This window comes from Micropterus salmoides, unplaced genomic scaffold (assembly GCF_014851395.1).
Source record: "Micropterus salmoides isolate LMB-PRFRI ecotype aquatic unplaced genomic scaffold, ASM1485139v1 Ms_hic_scaffold_10, whole genome shotgun sequence".
Lineage (NCBI taxonomy): Eukaryota > Metazoa > Chordata > Actinopteri > Centrarchiformes > Centrarchidae > Micropterus > Micropterus salmoides.
In genome coordinates this window covers 24,738,158-24,761,166 of record NW_024040041.1, presented here as the reverse complement: position 1 = coordinate 24,761,166, position 23,009 = coordinate 24,738,158, and positions in this window count along the sequence as shown.

Here is a 23,009-nt window from a genome sequence, read left to right as displayed (position 1 = left end):
AGAATTGTAGCTAACTTACCAGTGGCTGGTAAACAAAACTGTGAACTCTGCTTGGGTCTTGAGAAGCCGAATCATTTATTCATTTATCGTGTTCACTGAAGCTAAACTGCGCCCACACGACAGACAAGACGTTTTTTTTGTGTACTCGCTCTTCATCTTGTGCACCCACCATTAGCTGCATTTCAAACTTTTTTGCAACCCCCAAAACCAATTTCATATGTCTTTCCAGTTATGACCAAAGAGTGTTTTGTCCTTTTTTATTTTTGAATCATTTTTAGAGTTTATATGATAGAGTAATTCTCAAATAAAAGCAAAGATGAGAATGAAAACAATCAACATACTTTGGTTCAGAAGATTTTTTTTTCTATCCTGTTAGTCATCTTGTGGCCCTTTAGATTTGTCTTGTGACCCCTTGTAGAAGTCCTGACCCCCAGGCAGGGAACCACCACATTATACCTAACCATCGCCACAAAAATACTGGCTGTCAACTGTTCATTAATATTGGATATCGGGAAATTTTAGAAAGGATTTTTTTCACAATATAGAATATAATGAGCTAGATTTTTCCACTAGTTTGCAATATCAGGACACCTTGTTGTTCATCATCGTTTTCATATCAACTCAGTAACGGTAAGTAAAGTAGCTGGCTTTTCTTTTCTTTTCTTTTTTTACATTTTTAAAAACTGTATATCACAAGCTGGAATGTCTTTGTGGCCATCTGATGTCTGACTGCATATTCTCTGAAATCCTTGTATATTTGTGACGGAGGAAAGTCTGGCGAAGGATTAGGGGAGAACAGCAAACTGCCAAAATCTGCACAGCCTGTCAGAGTTTGGAAAAGAAAGAGACAGGAGGGGAAAAAATGTCAAGAAGGAGACTGCAAATGAGGCTTGTTTCAATAAGGGAATCGATGGGGATGCAGGAAAAGATGTTGTGTGCGTCGATGATAAGTGTCCACGGGCAAACACAGGAGGGTAGGTTATAGAAGAGGATGTCTGTGTGTGTGTGTGTGGGGGGGGGGGGGGGGGGGGGGGTATGGCCCACCCAAGGCTGCAGAGACACAATCATTTTTTTTACTACTTTTCCAAAGCACTGGTTGCTTGAGAGGCTTGAAAATGTTTCAAGTTAATTTCTTGATTGGAGAACAGACGCTTTGTGAGATAAGTGAAAGACAGTCAACAACAACAACAACACATCAGCAGCATCACAAACGAATCAGCATTATCGCTTTCAAATCGCATTTCCGTGTCATCTGAAGCCTTGATGATAATCATTCATGGCTACTGTATTTAGTGGGGAATCTCTACAGGCTTAGTAATTATTTTTAGGCTGTTGCCCTTTGTGTTATTCAGTTCCCTTGCCTGGGACATTTGTTGGAAGATGTGATTGTTGGGGACAGCCCTTCAGCAGTTGTCCATGTCATACGGCCTTGTGGGGGATGCACTTTTCACCGCAGGACCCATCATGGCAGACCAGCCCCAACAACTGTGGTTGCTCTATTTATTATAACCTTCATTCCAGAATTATATTATTTATTTGCACTGTCTCCTCCAAGCTGCCTGGGCATGTAAATTGCTTAGCCTGTTTTTGAAAGTGCATACATTGAAGGTGAAGGAGAAAAGGCCAGGTATACCTCCAGCCTGGATGTCAGCTGTGTTATTCAGCTTTGTTTGTCAGTGTCTCCAGCTCATATTTTGAGATGGATGAGCTACTGGTTCTCCCTCATGCCTAGTTGCCATTAGTCACTGATAGCCTCTGAAGCTGGATTTAACAATGGCTTACTGTAGACTTTGTGAATTGTCCCCAGGCTTAAAGACCAAAGAAATTGTCACTTGCGATGTTACCTATTTGAGTATTATAATAATAGAGGCCTTTGTTCCCACATAGTAGAGGGATTTTATATACAGTATATATGGACATTGCAGGCTGTGGAACAATGGTATGTTGGGTTTTTAAAGGAGAAATAGTGCAGATATTCAGACATTTCTTGATAGCTGTCACTGCATGTTTATCAGCAACTTGTACTGATCTGTTCACACTGAAAATAAGACAGATTATTTGCCTACTTTTGAATGCCGATGGCAGTAGGAGATCTCTTCAATGTTTCTCACTGTCTGCCATCCTGTGTTAAAAATAGTCACACAAAGGGTGACACACAGAGCCATCATGCCATGTCATTTTTGGGATCAGCTCTGTGCTGAGAAACGTCTGTAACCCTCCTGTCTTTCCAACAATAGAGAGAAGTGATATGCTGTTACTCATCATTGTCCACCTGCACCTGCTTGTCATGTGGTAATTTTGTATCGCTGCGCCTTCAGGTATACAGATGTAGGCCCTAATCATGTTGGAATGACATATTCAAAATGTGACTAATTTAAGGGCTTTATGTTTTTACTGGACTGACTGGAGTCATACCATACTATACTGTTATATAGCGGAGAGCCGGGACGATTGAAACACTTTTCAGATATACGTCATTTTAAAAGATAAGAAATAATTTCTTGTTGTGATCAACAACTTACCTGTGTGTTCTATCTAATACCAGGTGCTATCTTGCAACAACTTCAGTATAATTTGACTTTAAACGAAAGGTGCGCATTGTTTTATTCGTTCCTACTGTGTGGGACAGATGAAACAGAGGTAGGACGGAAGAAACACAATGATATAAATTTAAATTGTTTATGTTATTCTTGTTTTTATTTAAAATGCTTGACAGTGTCCTTCTTAATATGTTATTGCAACATATTATGTCCTTTTTCTTAATAAAAATGATAATAAATATAAATTTTCAAACCGTTAATGCGCATTGAAACAACTGTTTCAATTGTCCCGACAGTGACTCCTAACTTTTAATTTTCACTAACTTTTAAGCTGTAAAACTTGGATGTGTTAAAGTACTAACTAATCTGTCATGTGATTATGCCCATGGCACATGAAACATTAAACAAACAAAAAAAAGACTGCTTGAAGGAATTTACTTTCTGTGATTGAAGAAGAAGATACTTTATTGTCACATACATGCTGCAAAATGCATTCTCTGCATTTAACCCATCCCTCAAGGGAGCAGTGGGTAGCTCCTGTGCAGCGCCTGGGGTCAATAGCACTGACTGAAGACCACCATGCCACCTTTTCTGTATAAATCTGTCAACGTGTGACATATCCACTGTTCTGGTAAGTACTGTGTTCTGTATGTATGGTGACAATTAAAAGAAGAAACATTTTCTACTTTTTCTCACATTATCCATGCTAATGTAATAATGAATTCTGATGCTAGAATGCTGTAACATGGTAATGTACAACTTCAAACTGTTGCATCTCTTCTGCGCTGTTGATAATTGGTGAGGATAATTGCACACTCTGCTGAAGTAAAGCCTTTGTAGCCAAATGTAACACTGCCTAAATAGGTAACAACACCGTCCTTTAAGGTAATGTTTGCTGAATGAAGATGGAGATAGCAAAAGGCTAACAAGTCCTTAACCGAAAGGTCCTTTCCTCTGCAGTGGGGCTCTTGAGCATGTTGTTCACACTGAGGCACATCCATCTTCTTTTTATCCCAAATTACTCGCCGTCTTTGATTCTCACTCCCCGTGTAAATGAAGTGGGTGTGAGAGGGCGGGAAAGCGGTGGGCTGATGGATCTTATTAGAGGTGTTGCATTGATAATCAGTGGAGAGACAACACGATATGGGATGAGCGAGGTGGTGAGAGAGAGAAAGAGGGAAGCAGGAATAAGGAAAACAATAGCAATGTTTCCATTCACAATGCAAGGTGCCCTTGAGAGTACAGAGACAGAAAAGGCAGAGACAGATGGAGAGGATGAGAAAAGAGATGGAGAAGAATGTTGAGCTGTCACAAACGTAGCAGTGATGTCACTTTGGTTTATCTCCATCAGTGCGTCTGACTGACCAGAGAGGCAATTCCACATGTGTTAGCTGAGTGAAACTCCATGTTTACGAAGGACTAAACGTTTGTAGCACTCTCTCTTGTCTTCATTCCTTTCCCTGGCCATCCTCTGGCTCTCCCTTTAGGAAGTGAGAAAGTACACATCTTTATTTATAAATCATGGAACTCCTATATCCTCCACTTGGTCTGTTTGGTAACAATAAATGCACGATTCATTAGCATTGTATTCCCTTTGTGTGTCTTCTGACCAAAGGGAAGGATATTTTTTTCTGTATGACGATGCTTATATTGGATAGTGTGCATGAAGTGTGTGCAACCTTCACATTTGATAACTTTAAAACATCTTTCTGAACATTGTACCCTGTTCATTGGTAGTGCAGGTTATGCTTCATTACGTACAATGAACAGAACTCCACTTTGACAGGGGCCTGGTTGATCTGTCATCCCTCAATGGGCCACTGAAAGTTCAGAAAATGTAATAAATTATACCCAATACCCAACTCTTAAAACTGAGAATAAAAAAACAAAATAAAGACAGAAGAGTCCATATTTTACCAGCACATTTTTGTTTCTGGTTGTATATAGACTTTCTTGTATGGAACAAAAAATTGCAGAGAATATAATTCTATTAAATAATTATACAACAATTTATTTATGAAAAATAATAAATCAAATATTTTCTGGGCAGCATGGACTTTCTAAAATCCTGGCTACTGCCTTTGATGGGACTGTTGTAGTGAATGTACATTTGTTTTGCGGCCATACTTTTTGGCCACACTCACAACTTTTCCAAGTTGGGAAGTTGAGTTGAGGTGATGTGGGATCAGGGAGGAGGAGAAGCATTTGGTGCTTGTACAGAAGGTATTATACACACCCTGGTACACTGCATGCTAGAGGAAACACACTGAGCCTATGAGCTTGGCTTTATTAGATCCAGGCATAAAGCGATGTCAGTTACAGCTGGCGTGCAGACTTTATGTAATCACACAGCCTAAGACAGTCAAGCAGCTGCAAACAGACAACCACAAAAAGACATATACATTCAAACTCACATATTTTTTTTATTCAAAGAAATGGAATGAAAACCATGTGTCCAATCTTGTGTGTCCAGTATTATAAAATCCTTTCAAATCCCATCGATGATGAAGTCACAAAATGTGTTTTCATCTAGCTAAAACAAAGTTTCTACCTGAAACATTGACATCAAAAACCCTACGCAGAGTCGCAGTCCAACACGCTTCTCTGCTCCTCCATTTCAGGAGTTACCTAGTGACGGTGTCTGCCCCCTGACCATTGAAATTATTTGAATCAAAGGTAAACAGAAGAAGAGCTGTGCATAAAGACCTCATAAAAATTAAAACCACAAGTGCAGTAGTGCAAAAAGAATAGGAGAATTTAATGTGACTGAAATCAGATCTCTTTCTGCTAAAGGTGTACTGGTAAATTAATTAATATCAGATTATAATATGTATTTTGTCTTACTGAAACCTGGGTGATGGAGAATATGTTAGCCTAAATGAATCCACTCCTCCCAGTCATATTAAAACTCACATTCCTCGAGGCACAGGCCGAGGAGGTGGAGTTGCAGATATCTTCGACTCAAGCCTACTAATCAACTCTATACCTAAACTAAATTATAACTCATTTTTGTTCTGAATCTTTCACACGCAAGTTGGAAATCACTGCAACCAAGGTTTTTGTCAACTTTAGCCCTTTAAACGGACAATCGATTAGGGGATTTTAATATTCATGTGGACGTTGAGAATGATAGAACTGATAAACTGCGTTTATCCATCTATTAGATTAATTTGGCTTCTCTCAAAGTGTTCATACAACAACTCACTGTTTTAACCACACCCTCGACCTTGTTCTGGTATATGATATTGAAATTGAACATTTAATAGTGTTCCCACAGAATCCCTTTTTATCTGACCACTATTTGATAACTTTTGAGTTTATATTGCTGAACTACACGCAACAAGGCAAACATTTCTATACAAGATGTCTGTTTGATAGTGCTATAGCTAAATTTAAGGATGTGATTCCATCAGCTTTTAACAGAGATGCTCACAAGTCTTTGAGCTAGAGTCCAAGTCAAGTCTCAAGTCTCTGAGCAAGAATTCAGGTCAAGTCTTAAGTCACTCGTGGTTATGAGTGTTGTATCACCTGCTGCGTGTGTGGCCGCGCGCAGCAGATACATAGTATATGTTACGTAAGTAGGTAATGGAGGGAGGGGAATAACAGCAAGCTCATCAGACGCTTTCTAAAAATAAACGTTGTTCACGAGTCCCGCACCTCAAGTCCGAGTCAAGTCTGAAGCCTTATGAGGACGAGTCTCAAGTCAAGTCCGAAGTCACTGTGTGTGTGACTTAAGTCGGATTCGAGTCTGAGTCTCAAATTCGAGTCCCCATCTCTGGCTTTTAATTCATTATCAAGTCACAAAGTAACGGAGGACTCCTATGCTAATTTCAGTCCCTCCCAAATTGATCATCTTGTAGATAGTGCTGCAGGCTTGCTGTGAATGACACTTGACTCTGTTGCCCCTCTAAAAAAAGAAGATAAAACAAAGACGGTTAGCTCCATGGTATAACACTGAAACTTGTTGAAACAAGTTAAAGCAAACACCACGGAAACTTGAGAGGAAATGGCATTCCACCAAACTGGAAAATTCTCGTTTAACTTGGCAAGATAGTCTTAAAACATATAGGAAGGCCCTCCATAATGCCAGAGCAGCGTACTACTCGTCATTAAACGAGGAACATAGGAACAACCCCAGGTTTCTTTTCAGCACTGGCATTACGGAGGCTCTCAATAGTAACGACTTCATGAGATTCTTTAATGATACAATTCTAACTATTAGAAACAAAATTCACCAAGACCTGCCCTCAACTGGCACCGACTTATCTCTAAACTCAGGAACCTTTGAAATGGCTTCGAACAGCTTTGCTTCCCTCAATCTTTATCAACTAACTTCAATAATTTCTTCATCTAAACCATCAACCTGCCTCTTAGACTAAATCCCAACTAGGCTGCTTAAAGATGTTTTACCCTTAGTCAGCACTTCTTTACTAAATATGATCAATCTGTCTTTATTAACAGGCTATTAAAGTAACTGTAATTAAACCTCTTCTAAAAAAAAACCAACCTTGATCCAGAAGTTTTAGCAAACTATAGACATTTATCTAACCTTCCATTTCTCTCTAAGATCCTTGAGAAAGCAGTTGCAAAACAGCTGTGTGACTTTCTACCTAGCAATAGTTTATTTGAGGATTTTCAGTCAGGATTTAGAGCTCATCATAGCACAGAGACAGCACTGGTGAAAATTACTAATGACCTCCTAACTGCATCAGACAAAGGACTTGTCTCTGTGCTGGTTTTATTAGATCTTAGCGCTGCATTTGGTACCATTGACCATCATATCCTATTACTGGAGACTGGAACATTTAATTGGCATTAAGGGAACCACTCTAAGCTGGTTTAAGTCCTATTTATCAGATCAATCTCAGTTTGTACATGTTAATGATGAATCCTCCATGCACACCAAAGTTAGTCATGGAATTCCACAAGGATCTGTGTTGGAAACAATCCTGTTCACTTTATATATGCTTCCTTAAGGCAATATTATCAGGAAACACTCTATAAACCTTCATTGTTATGCAGATGATACTCAGTTATATCTATTGATCAAGCCAGATAAAACTCATCACTTAGCTAAACTCCAAATGTGCCTTCAGGTTGTTAAACCTGATAACCTGTAATTTTCTAATGTTAAACTCAGATAAAACTCAAGTCATTGTACTGGGGCCCAAACACCTCTGTGACACATTATCTAAAGATATAGTTTCCCTTGATGGCATTGCCCTGGCCTCCAGCACCACTGTGAGGAATCTCAGAGTTATCTTTGATCAGGATATGTTGTTTCACTCTCACGCCTTTTTTCACCTATGTAATATTGCAAAAATCAGGAACATCCTGTCTAAAAATTATGCAGAAAAACTAGTCCATGCATTTGTTACTTCTAGGCTGGATTATTGCAATTCCTTATTATCAGGCTGCTCGAAAAAATCCATTAAGACTCTTCAGCTGATCCAGAATGCTGCAGCACGTGTTTTGACAGGAACCAGGAAAAGAGATCATATTTCTCCTGTCTTAGCTTCTCAGCATTGGCTTCTGTAAAATCCAGAATAGAATTTAAAATCCTTCTTCTCACAGACAAAGCTCTTAATGGTCAGGCACCATCTTATCTTAAAGGTCTCATAGTACTTTACAACCCCACCAGAGTACTGGGAATGCAGGGTTACTTGTGTTTCCTAGAGTCTTGTTACGTCCCCGCTCTCTAGGGGTAGGAGAGACGTAAACATAAACCAGATGGTTTTGGTATGGGTGGAAAGATTATTTATTAAACAGTCCGGTACAACAAAAAGGTCAAACAGAAAATGGGCAAGCGGGTGCTGCGTAAAACAAAGAATCAAATATGACAAAAAGAGATCCCTCCTAAATGAGGGATTACTAAACTACTTACAAAAGAATAAACAAAACCTCTCTAGCCGTCACTCAAAAAACAAAACACAGGGAGCGCAGCACCCCTAAACCTAGTGTATCTAAAACAAGTCATTTCTAACAGGTCTAAGTAAACAGTGATGAGTTTCTCCTAGCCCAGTTCTGCAGACCAATGCTGGCATCAACCCGGGTGAGTTACCAACTCTCAGTAACACACAGATCTAACAAACAAGGAAATGGTTGTTTCCACTAAGGACACGCACACACAGAGTTCAAAGTCAGGACCAGTGTCGGGGCAAACTACATGACAAATAGTAGCTGCCTCGACCCAGCAGCAGACCAGCCTATTTGACAGAGAAGGCGCGAAGGCGGTCCTGCAGGCAGCTCGGCGATTGGAGGAGGGTTGGTGCGCCGCTCCAATCAGGATCATCGGATGTGGGAGGCGGGATCAGCCAGACTTCCCCGAAGACCAGCCAATCCCCCACCTCACAGTGTACCACATGTAGGGGGAAACACAGCAGCAACAGTGACACACAGACGGCTGTCCTTGGCAGCCGTAACAGTCTCCAAAAGTAGAATGGGAGCCAGAGCGTTCAGCTATCAAGCTCCTCTCCTGTGGAACCAGGTTCCAGTTTGGGTTCAGGAGGCAGACACCATCTCCACATTTAAGAGTAGGCTTAAGACTTTCCTCATGGATAAAGCTTATAGTTAGGGTTGGCTCAGGTGAGCCCTGAACTACCCTTAGTTATGCTGCTAATGCCGGGGGACTTCCCATGATGCACTGAGCTCCTAGTCCTATTGTTATATTATTATTATTATTATTATTATTATTATATTATTATTATTATTATTATTATTATTATTATTATTATTAACATTATGATTATTATCATAAACAGTACTATAAATCTGTACCATTAGTCATTCAGCCTGTACCAACATTACCTTTACTCTCTGTACCTCTGTGTGTATATTGCGGAGGCTGCTAGGCTGCTACCCCCCCATCCCTCTGTCCCTCTTTCTCTCGCTCTCTCTCTCTCTCTTTCTCCCTCACCCCCAACCGGTCGAGGCAGATGGCCGCCCACCCTGAGCCATGGTTCTGCTCGAGGTTTCTGCCTCTTAAAAGGAAGTTTTTCCTTGCCTGTGTCGCCTAGTGCTTGCTCTTGGTGGTAATTGTTGGGTTTCTGTAAATATTATCACAGAGTACGGTCTAGACCTGCTCTTTTATGAAAATTGCTATGAGATAATGTTGTGATTTGGCACTACATAGATAAAATTGAAGTGAACTGAATTTAATTGAATTGAACATCTCTGGAGGTATTCACCAAGCAATTTCATTGTGTCACAATTATAATAAATAATAATAATAATAATCCTTATTTGTAGAGCACTTTTCAAAAACAAGTTACAAAGTGCTTTAACAAGTGTAAAGAATAATACAAAAAAGATAAGAGCATGAAAATTTAATATAAAATTAGTAAAATACAATAAAATAAAAGGGATAAAATAAAGTCAAATAAGATTGGGAAAAGCTCTCCTATAAAAGTATGTTTTAAGAAGGGACTTAAAAGAGTTCACCGACTCAGCCGACCTGATTTCCTCGGGCAGGCTGTTCCAGAGCCTCGGGGCCCTGACAGCAAACGCTCTGTCCCCTTTAGTTTTCAGTCGAGACTCTGGAACAGACAACAGACCTCTGCCCGAGGATCTCAAGGTACGTGCTGGTGCGTATGGGACTAAAAGGTCAGAAATATAACAAGGCGAGAGGCCATGAAGAGCTTTAAAAGTGATCAATAGAATTTTAAAGTCAATTCTAAAACATACTGGGAGCCAGTGTAATGAAGCTAAAATAGGAGTAATGTGGTCATATTTCTTTGTTCTGGTTAAAAGCCTGGCAGCTGAGTTCTGGACAGTCTGGAGTCGATCAATAGATTTTTGGGTTAAACAGGTGAAAAGGCTGTTGCAATAATCCAGGCGTGATGAGATGAAGGCGTGTAAAAATTACACACTGGTGGTAATTTACAGATCAAAATAATCATACAGCCACACTTACTGCTCTGTGAAGCTGTATTTAGGCAGAGTTAAATGCTAATGTCAGCATACTAACATGCTCACAATGACAATCCTAACATGCTGAGTATAACGTTTACCATTTTAGTTTACCATTGTTATGACCCGCAGAAGGGCTCATTACAAAAGAAGCCTAACATAATTAAAAAGGAGTTGCAAAACAAACATTAAGTTTATTAAATAAACAATGAAAGTAGCCATAAATCAACCATAAACAACAAATAGCAATCCAGACAACAAAATAACAGGTCAGATGGACCTGCCAAAATTAACAAAAGCCCACAGAGGTTCATAGGATCTGGGTTACAGAGTCACAAAAACAGGAGTACCGGACCCATCAGAAAACAAAGAAACAAGAAAAACAAAAGTCTACATCACACAGGTCAAGGACCCCAAATGTGGTTATCAAAGCCAGAAAGTTGACAAAGAGAAAGAACCATGGTTTCCGCCCCCTCTTGATTTTTTTCCCGCAGACACCTGAGGGAGCAGAAGATATCATGAGTCACAGTCATATGCACATTATAACCAGTGGGGCGAGTGGGGAGGGAGCATGTAACAAACATGTTATATTAACATGCTCATAAGCATTAAAATTATAAAGTGTTAAGGCTAGGTTTTCAGTTTGAACCCAAATGCAGTACACAGAACACTGAGACCCTAATCAAAAAGGGCATTTATATACAATATATGGAATGTGTAGAGAGCAGATAGAAAAGGGGCTAGGGAAAGTCCGGGAGGAGTGTGCCGCACCCTGCAGGGGAGTTGGCAGTGATATCCAAAAAGAGTCTAGAGTTCCGGGGCAGAGACTCCAGTCTGACAAGGCATCCAGTTATCCACAGGAAGCGCTCCAGAATCCAGAATAGGCAGTAGTGGAATAGAGGCAGGAGTCGGGTGAAGCCAGTGATATGTGAAGCATAAGCCACTTTCATGCAGAGATCCACAATACACGCTGAAAAAATGTCGCCAATATGCTGCATTTGCTCATTCATACTGAACAAAATATTGCGGCATAATCCTGCAACCGTGTGTGGTTTTCCACACAGACATGACAAGCAGCCGGTCCACCAACTCCCACACACCGGACTCCACTCCTACAATCAAAGGACCCAGACAGCCACACAACAAGGAGGGGAGAGGGAAAACACAGCAGCTCCCACTAAGCTGGGGCAGAGGGCCTGACACAAAGTACAGCTAAGTCTGATGGGAATGTAATTAGTTATAAATACTTATATTAGGGGTGCGGTTTAGCTCACCTGGTAGAGTGTTTGTCCATGTACACAGCTTTGTCCTTACTGCAGCGGCTCGGGTTCAAATCCAACCTGCAGCCATTTGCTGCGTGTCACCCCCCATCTCTCTCTCTTTGTCCCTTATTTCTGCCTCTATCCACTGTCCTATCAAATAAAGGCGAAAAATGCCCCAAAAAATATCTTTTAAAAAATGAAATAACTTTTACTAATACTATTAGGCTAATTGTGACCTGATGATGGTACTATATATAGACTTTATGAGAACAGCCCCTTATTTTGTTTGTTCATTTCCAGTTCCTCTGGTAATCACCAAATGGGACTGGAATTGATCCTCTCTAAACTGTCGGTACAACATTTTGTGCCTAACTAAAACCAGGGATATTGCAATTCATTGTCAGCTCCTTAAACCTCTAGACCAACATGGCACCCCTCACACCAAATTGTTTTTTTAAAAATAAAATAGTGTGATTTGGAAATGGACACAAAGATGTTCTGTTTATTCATCAAACTATAAAGTATATTAAAACAAGTACTGTGAGAGAGAGCATGAGGGTTTCAGCTACAGTCCCCTCCAAAAGTATTAGAATGGTAAGGCAAATTCCTTTGTTTTTGTTGTTCATTGAAGACATTTGGGTTTAAAAAAGATGAGTAAGAGACAAGAGTTCAGAATTTCAACTTTTATTTCCTGGTATTCACATTTAGATGTGTTAAACAACTTAGTATATATCACCGTTTATATTAGACCACAGCATTCTTAGGTGAGCAAAAGTAATGGAACAAGTAAATAACATTTAATATTTGGTGGCATAACCCTTGCTTGCAATAACTGCCTCAAGCCTGCGACCCATCGACATCACCAAACTGTTGCATTCTTCATTTGTGATGCTAGTCCAGGCTTTTACCGTAGGTACTTTCAGTTCTTGTTTGTTTCGGGGTTTTTCTCCCTTCAGTCTCCTCTTAAGGAGGTGAAATGTATGCTCTATTGGGTTAAGGTCAGCTGATTGACTTGGCCGGTTTAAAACCTTCCACTTTTTTCCCCTGATGAAGTCCTTTGTTTTGTTGGCAGTGTGCTTTGGGTCATTGTCCTGCTGCATGATGAACTTCCTTCCGATGAGTTTCAATGCATTTCTCCATAAATTGGCAGACAAAATGTTTCTGTACACTTCTGAATTCATTCTGCTGCTTCCATCATCAGTTACATCATCAATAAATATTAATGAGCCTGTTCCAGAAGCAACCATGCAGGCCCAAGCCATGACATTACCTCCACCATGCTTCACAGATGAGCTTTTATGCTTCGGATCATTAGCAGTTCCTTTCTTTCTCCACACTTTGGCCTTTCCATCACTTTGGTAGAGATTAATCTTGGTCTCATCAGTCCATAAGATCATGTTACAGAACTTTTGCGGCTCATCTCTGTACTTCTTTGCAAATTTCAATCTGGCCTTCCGATTCTTACTGCTGATGAGTGGTTTGCATCTTGTGGTGTGGCCTCTATATTTCTGCTCTCTGAGTCTTCTTCCAACAGTGGATTGTGATACCTTCACCCCTGCACTGTGGAGGTTGTTGGTGATGTCACTTACTGATGTTTTGAGGGTTTTCTTCACAGCTCTCACGATATTTACTACTGTTACTACTGTTGCGGTCCTTGGCCGACCTGTTGGATGTCTGTTGCTCAGTACACCAGTAGTTTCTTTCTTCTTCAGGACATTACGAATTGTTGTGCTTGCTATGCCCAATGTTTGTCCAATGGCTCTGGTCGATTTTCCTTCTTTTCTCAGCTTGACAATGGCTTGCTTTTCTCCCATAGACAGCTCTCTGGTCTTCATGTTGGTTTATCCTCTTTAACAGGAAATGCAGTCTTTATAGGTTTGAACCAAGGATGAAAACTTAGACTAGTTAATGTTTGGACAATCAACCTAAAAGGCAACACCTGGGCAACAAGAAACATCTGTCAGTTACATGTTCCAATAGTTTTGCTCACTTTAAAAATGGATGGGTTCAATCAAAGGGTGTAGTGTCCTGAGTTGTTTAACACATCTAGATGTGAATACCAGGAAATGAGAGATGAAATTCTGAACTCTTGTCTCATACTCATCTTTTGATCAAATGTCTTCAGTGAACAACAAAAACAAAGGAATTTGCCTTACAGTTCCAATACTTTTGGAGGGGACTGTATCTCTGTTGAGTGCAAGGAGGATGTTTAAGTCATACTGTAAGGTGAAGAAATAACAAGGCCACAGATAAGGGTGAAAAGTATACAGACAGAAAAGTATAATGCATTGAAGTTCTCGCAGGGCCAAAAAAACTGTTTTCTCTCAGTGAATTACACATGAAAATGCGGGGTCATCTTATATTCGCAGACTACACATAAATGTCATTACGTATTTAACTGTATTTCACAGTGTGTCTCTCTGACTGTTGCTCTGTCTCACTTTGCTGCCTCCCTCTGTCTCTCTCGCCTTCAGTAGCTCTCTGTTTTTTATTAATTTCTCTAGAGGAGTTCAGAATAGGAGTAGTCATCAAGGAGTTGTTACCTGGATTTAACTCAACTTGCTGCTTCCATAATTATTTATGTTTATTTAAAACATGAATCCGCTGGTTAATGCAGATTCTCTTGAGATAGCAACATTGAATTGGAAACACCAGGAGGCTTTGTTTTGTTGGATTTTTAACAAAACAAGTGCAATATATGTTTGTCTTATGTTGCTTTTTTGACAGTGTTGGATTGCATTCTTGTCATCATTTAATGATTTCTTTACAGTTTTTGACAGGAAGTCATACATCAAGAATACATCTTGTTTCACAGTAATCTTCAGACAAAGAGAACTACTTCACAACTTAATAGTAAATCAAGGTATAATGCATATTTTTGACTAAAGATCATGCCTTTAGTTACATTTTAAGAGCTGGTCTGAATAACTTAAGGGCGCAGATCGTAAGGATTTGCCATTTTTCCCCGTTTCATCTTGGATACAATGATTCTAATTACAGAATGATGCAGCAGATAAGTCAAGGGCACTTAAATATCTATTTATGTTGATTAATGGGCCTTGTGGTTTTGTGTGAAGTTGATAGGCAAGAATGTCTTCAAACATTGGCGGATGAAAATGTGTAAGCCGATTGATCACGGTTATTGATTTTTATCTGAGCTGCTCCTCGATGTCTCCACAAGTTGCCCATTAACTGAAATGTGAGAGCATATGTGTTTGACTCTGCCGAGTGTGACTGTGAGTTTTCTTTAGCGAGGAAGAAAACTGCCCCTCCTGAGTCAGTGGAGCGTGATGCATGTGTAAGGCAGCAAGTTGTGCCTCAGCACTGACACAAATGCTGCGACACCCTGCTCTGTAAATGTCAGTCCCATCCAATTAAATGGTTGAGTGATACCATTGCCCACAAGGGAATCCCACCAATAAAGTTCTCTGTTATCAGCTTTGTTTCTTGTTTTTCCTTCTTTTCCGGAGACACTTCATAGACAAGAGTGTTGTTCATACATGACCTACAGAACATTCAGTGACAGAGAAGACCCATGAGCTGTCATGGTACCATGTTTCATGCTGCAGTAGCCTCATGCTGTTTCTGTGATTCTCTTAGGTCATGTCTGTGCTTGTTATTCATTTGCAAGCAGTTTTGACCACCTACACATGGGCTATATTTACAACGATGTCAGTCTGTAGTCTGCGGTGTTGACTTCACTTTGATTATTGGTTGCTCTACTTGCTGTCAAGCACCCACATTATCCTGTGCTGTGGCAGTGATGAAATTCATCCTTGCTGTTCAAGAGCAACCTACTATAACAGTTTTTTGTCCCTGCTGCCTGATGATAGACTAGTGAACATTGCACACACATCTATGTTATTTTACATTCCTTATCTGTGCTCTGTTTTGTCTGTGACAGTAAAAACTATGCTGTTACTGATGTCTTTTGTTGCCTTGGAGATTGAACTAAAAATTACCAACATTTTCCTCTCCAGAGTCTTACGGTACAGAAGTACAGTAGGAGTGTTGTTCTTTGGTTGACCCTGAAGAAGCTTTTTTCATTTAGACATTTAGAAATATTTAACATTATAACACTGTTATATATTATCACTGCGAGGGACGCCTGGCAGAATATAACTGCCCTAAAAGCCAGGTCAGTTACATGGACATCTTAAAGCACTTACTGTACATCCTCTGATATTCACAAGAAAAACATAATTTCACATAGACTACAAACCATAGTGTGTCTTTTTTCTTGGCTGGCTGTCAGAGGAAAGAAGGGTTATTGGCTGAGGAGGAGCGTGTGCTTGTATAAATCCCTCATTACCCGCCACAGCCATTTCCACATATTAATTAAGCCAACTTACAAACCTGCTGCTGGTAGTAACTGTGCCAATCTGCCACTCTAACAACAAGAAGATAAGGCGGAAGAGAAATGTTCAAGCTTTCTGTGTATTTTACGAGAGAAGTTCTTAATTGCTGAACTTACATAGATAATAACATGTGCGGCTTGGATCTGGAGGCAGAGTCTAGATACAGATGCTAGTCCCGGTCCTGGCCTTTTCTGTCGGAGGAGGATACACGTTTCACACACTCACTAAACTCATTAGCCTTCACACTTTGGCATGAAGAAACTCTGCAAGATAATGATTTGAGAACTATTTCCAACATTAGGCTCAGTTTACTCACCGTTTTTCCCTATGAATCTTATACTTAGAAATAGATTCAGATAGTCATTAAAAAAGGACAGGACTTTATGGGACCACTGGAGGATTTTAGCTCCCTAAAAGGAAATTGATGTTCATTTCAGCATGTTAACAGTCCCACTCTGCAAAGGCAGCTCCTGTGAAAGGCTGAACACTACATTACAGGGAAATGTTTGGGAGAGGGGCTTCTCTATGGGTCAGTGGGTAATGCCAAGAAAATGTTCAGAGTTTGACATTTATTCAGGGCTTGTCTTCCATCTGCTCTAACTACTCTTTATGCCAGGAAAGTTAAGAGGCCACAAATATCAGTATTTAAGAATGTAAAATCATGTATTCAAATACATTTTTTGATAATGTAAGCACATTTAACTTCTCCAGCTGTGTGCTCCTTTTAAGACTTGATGAATGCACACTGTGGGTATTATAAGGCTAATTTTGTGAGAATGTGTGAAATGAGCCGAACGTGGCAGACATTAAGTGGTCTAATACTGTTGGATTTTTCAGGCTGACTTGTGAAATGTTTGCTAATTAACAGTGCAAAGGCCATGCTGTTCCTGGCTTGGAAATGTTCACCTTGGGACAACTTAGCTCTCTGCTAATTCCACATTTGAGCTAAATGAGAAATTCATTCTTTGTTTTTCTTGTAGCTTTGCTGCTGCACCATTACAAGCGAATATAAAAGGAAAATGGACATTTGATTAAGATTAAAGGAAAAATCCACATATGAACAAGGTAGTTACAGATGATGAAAATAATGTTTTTTGTACATCAAACTTCAGGTGCTGTTGGCAACAATTTGAGTCTGAATTTCAACATTCATCAATTCTCATCTTATGTGGGTTTGTCCTGAAATCCAAACAATTAACTTTTGATTGAAGTTATGAGTAACGTTTCTGCGTTTATTTTCATGACAAGATAGTTGAGAGGGAGAGAGAGGGGATAACATACAGCAAAGGGCTACAGATCAGACTCAAACCTGGGCTGCTGCAGCAAAGACTTAGCCTTTTTACATGGGGCAGTAAGCTTACTGGCACCCCTTCTTTCAAGTTTTAGTACAAACGGATGCAGTGACAGGATGTTCTTACTGACTTAATGTCAGACAGGAACTCTTTAGATAAGAGTTGGTACTTATGTTCCTTGTTTATCAAAGCCAGTGTCGATGTCAAGATATTCTGGTCCCACCCTTTGTGCACCACATACCACACAGCAAGGACACAATTTGTTCTTCCCTCTGCTAGTTTTTTTCAGAGAAATTATTGTTGTGCAACTGTGCACATCTGTGCGGGCCCTGTCCACCACCTTCTATTCCTGTTTTTAAATTTATGTTATTAGTGAATACGTAGGCGCCACCTTAGCACTACATGATTTACAGTATTTGTATAGGAAGAGGTTTAGTTTGGACTTTATAACTCAACATGAGAGGCATGTTGGGAGTAAGCACACATTACAATACAAAGTCATAATGAGAGATGAGAGATGGAAAATGCAACGTTTTCACATATTCATATCCTTATGCCTCTGGATCCCACTTGTTGCCCTAAAATTGTCTTTTCAGTGATGTTTCTGGGGCTCATGCTCATCATGGCTTTCATCATGTGCAGTAAATATTATCAATGTGTCCTTGTGTGTAAACATTAGGCTGCTAAGATGTGATTGAAAGAAACCACATTAGGTCTCACTTCAAGATTAAAAAGCAATGGCTTGTACAACAAGCTGAAGTAGACAAATGCAGTGAGTCCCCGAGGGGTTAAGAAGTGTCCGTCAACTGTCTGTTTGAACCTCAGCCTCAAGCCTTTCCTATCTTCTATCAAGTCGCCTCCCTTCGAAATGTCATGTCAGTAAAAAGTTGCTTTAGAGAGTGGAGAGTTTACTGAGTGAGTGCAGATGTAGCCTAAGGACAATTTATTAAATGGTTGTCTTTATATTCCTCAAAATTGAATGTGACAGAACATAAAAAATGAAAACAAATATATGAGGAGGTATGTTTGCCGATAGACATCTGACCCATCCAACCCTGACCAGGATAAACAACTTAAGAATGGATGTATAGAGAGATGATGTAGACATTATATTCACATTTTCAAGCTTTTCCATGGCAAATACTGGGTCTGGTCTAGCTATTGTAGAAGCTTTAACATATTTCTTTGCATATTATGATTTTTATTATTACACTGAGAATTCTATTGACAAAATCTCCAACCATTAGACTCTTCTGCTGTCAGGCAAATAAGTACACACCATTTTGTGTTGATATTAGATTTGAGATTTTCTAAATTTCATATTTATCTTTATGCTTCTGAGATAAGCCCAGCTCGTGTCTTTTAAGCTTTATTTTTATTTTTTTTTACAGGGATAATGCACATTGATCAACATCACTATAAATGTCCCAAATGGATCATTTTCAACTGTTGTCCCTTAGCCAAATGTGAAATTAGTTTAATTACTTATTTGGTTTAAATTAAATAAATTTTGTAACAGTCCCAACATTACATTTCTGAATCTGACAAATAGCTATGAAAAAGCCTGTCACTTTAACATATTCAGCTAAACCAAGAGACTTGAGGTTCTTTTAGCTGTTCTGTTTGGCCTCATCTGAAACCTCAATTGATGTAAGCACTTAGTAAGATCATCAACATCTATTTTTAGTGGAACGTGTCCCTGGTCTTCTGTATGCAGTAATATGTCCTCAACCCTGAGTGTTCAAGTAATTGAAAAAATGAAAAAATGAAAACCTTGAACAAGAAGTTTTGAAACAGCTTGAGGAGCATGACATTCAGCTATGAGGTATGTTAGCTAGTACAGTATCAAGACAGTTAAGAGGTTATATACATTTGTGTGCATGCACTATTATTTTTTTGCCAATGTGCATATCCAGGACAACAATTCTGGAGACTGGTCTTAACTGGCAGGATATGTCATAGCATGGAAAAATACGATTTAATCACTAGTGGAGTACCTGCGTTTTTGCCTCAAATTCATCTTGATCAGCACAGATTTTATGCATCTGTCTCAGCAATTTTGTTGTTTTTATGTTACACCCTGTTATATAAATCGCTATCAGACTTCAGAGACTGTGCTGTGTTGCTGTTCAAAGAGTTCCAAGTAGAAAAATGTTTATCGTGGTGGAAAATCACTTCTGACGGCGGTGTGTTTAGGGTGAGATTGGACTTTTGATAGAGTAGCGGATAATGTAAATAAAGCCATGGCAACTACAGTACTGAGCCAGTTTGCTGTTTTGCAAATATGATAAAATGTGTAAAAGAATCATCATGAAGCAGTTTTAGTTATTGGACTAGTATGACTGTGATAATTTGTTGGATTGAAGAAGAAATGCCGTAAATATAAAACTGTTAATACTTGCATAATTAATTTTGGTATGGCCTTCTAAATCTATGCTTTTGTCACACATTACACTGAACTCAGGATGACAGGCTAGTAAATAGATAAAAGTTATGTTTACATTCAGTGTCACTCACCAAAACACGCTGTATGTATCCTTAAGCTCTGAAAAGTTTGAAACCTGCATTGTTTACATCCACGTTTACAAAAAGGAACTCTTCTTCTTTTTAGCTTTTGACAGGATATTGCTGTGTTTCTTAGGGCACTGCCATTACCTGTAGTAGAAAAGTCACCATTAGCAGGAATCTAAGCTGTCACCACAGCTTTACTTAAGTTAAAATGCTGCATTTTAACATTGGTTTAATTAGGACTCTGTACTACCTTATTGGCTTTCAGATAAGATAAAATAGTTGAAATCAATTTCATGTCTGTATGCTGATCATGAAGCTATTGCCAGCAGCCAGTTAACTACACTGATGAAACAAACGAGAAAGAAGATAGCTAACTTTAGAGGTGCTGGTAGGTGTATTTTTCTACCTTTGGACAGAGCCAGGCTAGCTGTTTCTCCTTGTTTCAAGTGTTTGTGCTAAGTTAAAGTTAGCTGGGAAGCTTGTGGTAGCTTCTCAGGTATATAAAAGGGCAGTCCTGACATGGAGTGAACTCCGAGTGGAGGAGCCAGATAGTGAAAGAAAATTTGGAAAAAGCATGAGATAGACAAGGAGGGTGAGAGAAATGGGAAAGAGACTGGGAGACATGCCTTAGGTAATGGGAAAGCCTTCAAGTGAGACTGTAATCTGGCTAATATGTCAGGCTGCTTTCAGCTGGGGAGCTTGACATTTTCCCAATTAAGCTCTGGTGCAAAGGCAGCTTTTCCTCTAATTGTTTAACATGTAGTTGAACGGCTGACTAGCATGACCTGCACGCACGTTCTGTAGATCACAGCGTGGTGATTGACACAGACTTTCCCCCTGGGCTGTTTACACCATGAACTTCACCAGCCTCCAGTTAAGCAGCTGCACATGTAAAGAAGGACCTGCGGGTCTGTTTAAAATGAGAAGCTGAGGAAGGAACCGGAGAAGGGATAATGAAGCTGTTATCAATACTGGAGGTTATCAGACATAGGTAGTTTTGAAGGAGGTAATTTATCTACATTAGAACTTTAAACATGTCATTCATGGATCTGTTACGCCCATGTTATTGACCATATGGACCAATTCAAATAGACAGTGAGGAACCTGCCTTATCTGAGTTTTTCATTCAGGGTAATGAAACCCTTCCTGCTCTGTCTGTTTTATTAAGTCCTGCCGTGTGTTCAGCCGTTGTCACAGGCGCTGGAGGGCTCAAAGAAGAGAAACGTCCAGTCTTGGTCAGTTTTCCAGTTCTCCATTGCAGTGGCTGATCACTGTGTTTGGCCAGCTTAATGAAACCTTGATTTCCCAAACTCCCTCTATGTATGTTTCTTCTCTCATCTCTCTGCCCAAAGTCTCTGTGACTCAGTCAGTGCCAGGAGCTGCCATTTGGTTTTGTTTGTAGAGTGCTCATAGCCAACTGAACCAACAAGCTGACTGATTAAAATGAAAATGGGCCCTCACTCTTGGCCCTCTATTTCTGTCTCTTGTTTTCTCTCTGCTCGGCTGAGGGGGCTGTGCTACATAAATTCTCCTCTCATGAATAACGGTGATAAACCTCAATATATACAGCTCTGCCACTTGAAGTAAAAACTTAATAAAATGTAAGAATTGTGTGGATTTCAGAGTGTGGATGCTTCTGTGTTTGGGGATTTGCATTCCAGCACTTCAGCCAAGATTCAACTGCAGAAATGGGCATATAGAGCACACTCAAACATGTAGAAATTCCATCCTGTGTACATCTCATCTGTTGATTATGTAGTTGCACTGTAGTTTTCCTCAACTTAAATACATTATAGCATGTGATCAAAGAGGTGAACTGGTTCTAAGAAGTAGCTGACAGGAGGCACCACACATAATAGAGATAGTCAACATGTGAATTTTAAGTTAGTAATAAAAATATGGAGACTAATAGGAGACACTAAACAGGAGAGACTAATATGTGGATACAAGTATCTCCAGTTAGTTTTGGGAATATTGTAGTACTGAAGTCAACCCTGCGATGGACTGGCAACCTGTCCAGGGTGTACCCCGCCTCTTGCCCGATGCCAGCTGGCTCTACACCCCCCCCCCGAGACCCTGTACACAGGATAAATGGTTGACAGGGAATGGAGGGATGGATGATCAAATCAAAGAAATAAGCCACTGTCCTCTTCATTTAATTTAGAAACAAAAGAGATGTTTATTTCCTCAACATTTTCTTGATTCTGTACTTAAAGTTGCCCTTGAAGTCACGTTCAGTACCAGGGTCTGTAAAAGGATGAGTCATTTTAGATCACATGTGACTTTGTCTAAACTTCACTTTGATGCCTTGACAAACACAACAGCAGTATGGCATCAGCTGCTGTGGCTTTTGTGTTGACATTTGGCTAAGTCTGTTGGACTAAAAGGACTGCAGTTGGCCAAGCCTGTATCACAATTCAGAGTGCTTGATGAGTGATGTCGGACTTTATCCACACCTGGGAACACACACTCATACACATGAGTCAGTTTTAGCACAATGGCTGCAAAACAAAAGGAAATGTGCATGTCATCATATTTGCACATCAGTGGTTTAGGCTCACATGGCTGGGTCTAAATCAAGAACAAAACAGTAAAGTAGAAGAATTGAGAGGAAGAGTGATGCCAGAGTAAAGTCTATACAGTATCTATATTATCTAGAATAATATATATCATCATCATCATGTTTCTATTGTCGAACAAATGTCTCTTTCTTAACTCTAGTGGCTGTCCGTTGTTGTAAAATAGCCGCCCACCTCTCTTCAGTGACAGCAGACGATACCATGGATAGCTTCATCAGACCACTCTGCAGAGGTCTGTGCTTCCTGCTACCCGCCACAGTTGACTGCACCGGCTACTAGCTGCTGTATGTGCAATGGTGCTGAGCACACCCCTGCTGGTGTCACACAACTTTCTCACTTACTGGCTCCAGCACACCCAAAAGTTTTGTCACACCCAAAAATATGCCACAGCTTCACACCAAAGTAAATTTCTCTCTTCTTTTTTCTCCTTGCCATCAAATCTGCTTTTATTGCACAGCATACTAATCTACATCATTTTATAGCTCGTTGATGGAATGCTATGTACGATCTGTCACAGTTAATCTACAGTTAGTTTACATTGTATGGTGCACTGTCTAGT